Here is a 7276-nt window from a genome sequence, read left to right on the forward strand (position 1 = left end):
CAGGTTCGAGCATAGAGAATAAAAATTCTAAAGATACGGTGACGTAATATACACATTCGAAATATAGAAGATGAAAATTTTAAAGGGAAATCTCCAATTTTCGTGAAGGTATTCTAACCGTTGATATAATTGTTACGTCGAAACGAGCAACAGACGAGAAAGAACGTGGTTATACGATGTAGAACCGGAAGTGTAGAACGGGAACGGGTGTGTATTTCCTTGTTTTATTTCTCTGAACATTAGGACAAAATTGTAATCAATCGCTTATCCGTTTACCGTAAATCCAATAATGTCTGTAATAATGAATTAGCGTTATATTAAATGTACCGATGAGAGATTTTTTTTTCTTTAATAATCACACACTTTCTACCTCTCTCTCTCTCTCTCTCTTTCTCTCTAATCGATGCTCTCACTCCACTCTCACTCTCACACTCGCTCTATCGTATACTCGCACACATTCTCACTCGTTTTTATCGTTCTTTCTTTTCCCTTCCAGTTGGCGTTTACCCAACAGGGCCGACATTGATCGACGTTTCACCGTGAAAGGATCGAGTGAAGGCGAACGGGAAGCTGTGCTTCGCGGACTGCCTTTTCCCTTATCGAAACGTCGATTCGTCGCTTTCGATCTCGCGACACCGGATGGAGTATGGAAAACCGGAACCAGAAAACACTCTCGCGTTGGATCTATCCCTCTTGATCGTTGATCCATCGCGCGTCGTTAGATGCTTTATGACGTATTCAGTGCGTTGAACCGAATAGATTAGATTACTCTTATTTAATTTAGATTACTGTGATAATTCCTCTATTAATAGTCTAGCGTGTAACAAGCTAAGTTTAGCGTTTCAGGTAAATTTGGCAAATTAGTTGAGATTAGAAATTGCAGAGATACAGAGAGAATTGAAGGATTTGAAAATTTATCTATCTCGACGAAGCTATATTATGTATGTATACTGAGAGAATTATTTCTAATTTTCAGGCACTAAGAAAATCAGCGAACGAGTTACATCGGAGAAGATCAACGATCGGAGAATTTTTCAGCGAATACAGAAGAATTAGCGACTTCGAATACCCGAGAGGCTTGCTTTCTGGCGTTGTTGAGAAAAGAAATTCTCGCTACTTTCAACGTGGAATCTTCTCTACCGTTTCGCGTTGAACAACGTATTTTGCAATTGTTCCTCCATCGAGTGTCTGCGAATCTCGTCGTTTCATCCTTCTTCAACTTTCTCTCTTCTTTCTCTCTCTCTCTCTCCATCGCAACGCTCAAGAAGTAAAAACACGAATGTCGCGCGGAATTCGGCATCGCAGATTGCACGTGAATAATTCCTCTAAAATGCGCGTGACGGTAATCATAGTAACAATAACAATGACAATATAATAATGATGACAGTAATAATAATGACAATAATATCAATAAGAATAGTAGTGAACGTTTACAATCTATTACATATCATAATCTTATATCTTTTTTTTTTTTGCATCTTTTTTCTGGTTTTTTCACATTTTTCGTTTTAGTCGGAGGGGACGTCGCTCGGAGATTTTATTCGAGGCATAGTTGGATCGCACGTCCGCTAAAGAATTCACATATATATGTATACCTTGTTTTTTTTTTTTAATCTTGTTTTTCGTTCAACGCGCGTCCGCCATCGCGAAAATCAATGGGGGACTTTCTCGAACTCGTTTTTCCTTTCTCTCTCTCTCTCTCTCTCTCTCTCTCACGTTCTCTTTCTCTCCCGTACGTGTGTGTGCATCCGTGTGTGTACATAAATGTTCACCTCATTGTTCAATCTTTTTTTTTCTTTCATCGCATTCTTGCGTTTCATTTTATTTTCTTGTCGATTACTTCTACCTCGTTCTCACGTTCTTTTCGCGTTTTGTCACGGAATATTCGCTTATCTTCTCGTTTTTTCTTTTTTTTTTTTTTTTTCGATTTTTTCTGTTTTAAGCTCGAAAGGATTTGTTCTCCGCTTGTTCGAACAGCGCTCGAAAAATGTTCAGCCGTTCGACGCGCACGCTCGAGGATAAAAAGCAAGGTTAAAAAATCGCACTATCGCGCGTACGATTGTTTTCTCTCTGTCTTTCCCTCCTTGGCGAGTTATTTCCATTAATCGAGATCAAGCATTTTTTTTACTTCCTTCATTTCCATCCGAGTTTGCAACGAAGAAGATATGTAAGAGTATCGACGCTGTTTAGAAACGAGATCGAGGTGAACGCACGTTCGATCGGTGATTAGTTGAATTGAATCGTTGATTTATTTAGTCGAGGCGACGTACGCGTCGAAATCGGCCGAATCGGCTAAATCGTCGAGTGTCGTGCAAAAATCAACCGAGCCCTATGTATATCTCAATAGATTTTAATTATATATGTATACTGGATCACGCGCACGCATGCACAAGTTAGACGCACGCACACGCTAAAAAGTACAATAATCAATAACCTCTATATTGCGTACGTGTAGGTAGGATCGCAAAAAGTTTTACGGAACGATAAAAAACTCTTTGAAACGCGGATCCTCGAAAGTTAGCTTAGAGACGAAAGGAGAGGTCGAAATAGCCGAAGACCGCGTCTTTACGTTGCTCTATCTCCTCGCAGCCGTTCAACTTTCATCGGATTCTTCGATTCCCGTTCGAATCACTCACTCACAGTTCCTTTTCTCTCCTTCCCAACCGAGGTTTCCTTTTCGTTTGCCTCGAAACAATTCAAAGAAGACACGATCATCTTCGACCTTTGTAATCCGTATTAACGTTGGAATTACAGGATGGACGATTGAAAATATAGCTCGAGAAATTATTATCGAGATTTTGATGTTTACTTAGGAAGAATGATCGAATAGATCGAGAGTTTTTTTTTAGGATGACAGAGATACTGATAAGGTATTTATAGAAGTATCGATGCCTCCTGCAATTTTGATAGAGTTAGCTAAAAGGCACTGATAGTTCTAGTATTAATGTCTCCTCTAACTTCGACGAAATTAGCAAGGAAATGTTGATACTTAGTAGCAATGCTTCCTCTGGCTTTTTTCTTCTTCTTCTTGCTGATCAAGGGAGATCGATACTTCTGTCATAGCTTCGAATTACCAATATCTCTTCGTTCGCTCGATCTAATCTTTCAAAGTATCTTTATTAAAAAATTCATTTCTTCTCAGAAGAAAATTGCTCTTCGCTGTACTTTTCAAAGATCTAACCCAATTTCGTAATTAACACTCGTCCAGTAAATCATCGATATTGGGAAAAGTATGAAAAGTGACGAGAAAAAAGAAATTCTGAATATTAAGGAAAAATTATCCAACTATATTTTCCATCGCCATCCTCGAGATCTCGTGTACGCGGCTTCAGATCACGCGACGCCATGCGTCGAGTATCCCGGAAGAACGCTCGGGAGGAACTTGATTCGTTTATTTTCGCTTTTTTTTTTCTTCTTCTTCTAATACGCGTCTCGCGAGAATTATGGCTGTCTTGTTCAGTCCGCATTCTTAAAAGACTTCGTCGACTCGAGGTTCTTTGTTTTTTTTTTTCGTTTTTTTTCTTTTGGTGGTGTGTTTACTCTTCTAAAACGTGGGCGCTGAAAAATCGCTGTAATAAAATCGTGCATACGCAGCAATCGGTTCGGTGTGTGTGTGTATGTGTGCGCGCGTGAGCTCAGCGAATTGATAATCTCCATTCGCTGTGTCGCGGTTCTCACGCAGAAGACGATTGTTTTTCTTTTTCAATTTTCTTTAAATTCACCCTTAACACGACTTACTAGATTTAACGTTACACGCTACTACGGCGATTAACCGCTAAGCTGTCGATTGAACTGGGTAATTCGGTTGTCACGGCGCCTACGCCGTCCTCTTCGTCATTTTGTACGCGCTTCGCGGTCGATTTTCCCTCTGGTTTCCGCGCGAAAAACCCTGCAACTTTGCTGATATCGATTTGACTTACCGAAGAAAAACTTCGATTTTCAATTTCATTTGCAATTCGAACGTGAAATTTTCTCGAAAGAACATTTTTTTCTAACCAGTCGAAAGGAACGCTTTCTCGAGCGTATTCTCAGCACGCTCTCCAGCTCGTCCCTCTTTTATCCCCTTTCAACGAGAACAACGTTACACGAAGACAAGGGAGAAGCAAGAGAGGGATGACATTAAACGCACCTTCGTCCTCTTATCCGATCACTGTACTCGCTACTCGCAACGTAATACAATAGGGAAACGAGCCTAACTCGTTCGAATCATCTGAACAACAGGTGCACGTACGACCACGAGTTTGGTTAAAGTGAAGCAAAGAAGAGATCCCGACGATCGTACACAGAGAGGAAAAGTAAAAAACAAAAAAAACAAGTGCTTACTGGACGATCGTTTTACGTTTATCGTACCACATGCATGATCAAAAAATCGAAAGAATATATTCATCGGACGAACCATTTTCTTATCTAATTCGTTTGAAACCGCTTCGAGAACGATCCGGGATATTACCGAAGACAAAAAGCTAACGACGAAAATATTCTCGTTTAATCAACGTTCTTTCCCCCCTTTATTTACCTATTTCACTCTGATATTCCATCAAAAAATTCTCCCAATCATTCGAAATCTTCAAACGGATGCCGTTTGAACGACCACGCGAGTTTCGCTACTTAGATGAAGCAGATCTTGCTGAAAGTAGCTTCTTCGAGGCGATTCTGGCGTTGCGAATGGTCGATTACGTGAACTCCGATCGATGTTCTATCGCGAAAAAAACACTTCGTGATCGGAGGAAACCGCTACACGATTCACTCGAACGATCGATACTTTTCTTCTTTTAATTTCTCTTCCGTTGCTTCTAGTTATCTGCTGTTGGATTCTTCGGGCTGCAACGATGTAAAAGGGGCGAGAAGACGACGAGAAGTTCCGGGTTTCTGACTAGATCGACTTGGTAAAGGTGCAACGCGACGAGTTTACTCGTCTATCAAGAGGTGGACGATCGAAGATAACCTCGGGTTAAGTTGTTTGAGCGTGTTGCAGCATAATACGGGCTTAATTATGTAAATTGAATTTCGCGGCTCGGCGATTTGCAAGCTTCGCGAACGGGGAATTTGTTTCTTGTCAAAAGGAAAGTTACGCTACGAGATACAATGCGTACAACTCGAGGTGGAAACGGAAACGCGACGAAATTACACGAGAGACTTCGAACAACTTCGGAAGTAATTGAAGAAAATTTCCAAAGTTTCTATTCTAACGGAAAGAGTAATATCGACAAGTTTCTAAGTTCAATCGATAAGAGACACTGAGAAAGGATTCAACAGAGACTTAGTCAGGATGCTTGGAAATCGTCGAAATACGCGGCAACAACTACAACTTCCGGTAGACGTTTTAAGGAATGTGAGAGAACCTCGTTAAGATCGTAGAACAATTAACGCTACTACACACTAAAACTGTACTGCATGTATAATACTAGAAGAGAGTGTTACACTAACACGAGACACCGGAGAAATGGGACTTTCATTTTTCGCGTTCGAATAATTCATCTCTTTCTCCCTTTCGTATTGGAAACAACGACTTTCAGCAAAATCCGATGCGGGCAAAGCGAGACACGTCCCTCCGCGTTCTAACAACCTTTTCTCTTATTCAAATAGATTCTTCCCCTTGATCTCTTGTTTTCAATTCTCCCCGAATTTAATTGCTCCTTCCACCTTTTTCTTTCTTTCCTTCTTCTCCTCGGTTAACACCTTTTTTTCTCCCTCGGTTTTTCGTTCAATATAAGAAACAACATCGTGAATAACGCGCGCGGGCGAGCGTGTGCCGTTCTCGAGACTCCATCAACAACACACTTCGTCAACTCACTCTCATACTCAACTTTCCAAATCGATATTAGGATTATCTAAAACGGTATATCGTATTTTACTTTACTTTTGTTATTTATTTTATTCTTCCGTCAGCGCTCCCGATCACCTTAACGATTCGTAAACTCGTATTTATAAATGTGTATAATAAAGATCGTTACGCGCTATTACTTATATTCCTCTTCATCTCCTCCCTTTTCCTCTCCCCCCTCTATTTTTCTTTTCTCTCGTTACATGGATATATTCCGTCCCTCTTCTCATCTTCCCTCTTTTCCCGGTTGCTGGTTTCTTCCTTTTTGGAAATCGTACCTCCTGTCCGTGGGCTTACTCGTTCCTCTTCGGAGATCCATTCGTACTGTCAATTAAGAATACCTTTTATCGTAGGAAAAAAAAAAAACCGGATCGCACAATCTCTATTCACTTTCCTCTTCCTCTTGATCTTTCTTTGCTAGCTCCTTCCTCTCGTTACCGTTTCTATATCATCGCTCAAAAACAGCTCTCCCCGCTCTCCTCCCCTAATATACTGCTTTCGCTCGGCAATAATTAATAATAATTATAGTAATAGTAGTAGTCGTAACGTGTAATGATAATCGTGTAATAACAATGATAATAAATCAATAATCGTATTTTTTGTTCTTTTTTTTTTATACATCAATCACACGTAGAAGCGACGAATTAGAGTAGTAGAAATAACTATTCCTTAAGTTTTAATTTTTTATGTTTATATTTATATTTATAATATAGTATCTGCAATATATTAAATCGTTTGTTTCTCTCTCTTTTCTCTCTGCCTCATCAATATCATCATCGTCATCCGCTTCCTCTTCATCCTCTTCCCACTTAAGATTCCTCTTCGTTCTTCATTCTCGTCGTTCTGCTATCTGGTATCAATATACATACGCGGTATGTTGCGGAGCGCGCGCGCACGTGGACACGCGTAACTCGAGCGTGTTCGATCACAAGAACCCAATCGATCGATTCAAAACTAAATCGTGAACGACGCTGAAAGATTGTTTTATTAAAGGAGAAAAAGAAAGAAAAGAATTCAAGTTGACTCTCGATCGTTACAACAGAAAACGAAAAAAGGAAGTATCTTGCTAATGTTGACATTACTAACGCACTCACTCTTGCTCTCTTTCTCTCTCTCTCTCTCGATTCATACTCAACCAATATAATATTCGTACGATGTGATATTAAATAAATAATTCGTACAAAATATCGGATAAAATGGAAGAAAATCAAGGGAGGCAAGGTTCGTGTCGACTTCACAAAGAACCGTGTCCAACAGACGATCTTCCAAGACGCTGATGTTTTACAACGCGCGTCCGCACGCGTGCACGCCCATGTACATGTTATAACATGTTATATATGTATATGTATATTATATAACAAGATGGCAAAAATGTTCCTTCGATATTTTCTGTTTTTCTTTTTTTGTTCTCTCCCGCGGTTTGGAGATTCCCTCTCGAAATTCTCTATTTAT

Source organism: Habropoda laboriosa, unplaced genomic scaffold, assembly GCF_001263275.1.
Source record: "Habropoda laboriosa isolate 0110345459 unplaced genomic scaffold, ASM126327v1 scaffold5, whole genome shotgun sequence".
Classification (NCBI taxonomy): domain Eukaryota; kingdom Metazoa; phylum Arthropoda; class Insecta; order Hymenoptera; family Apidae; genus Habropoda; species Habropoda laboriosa.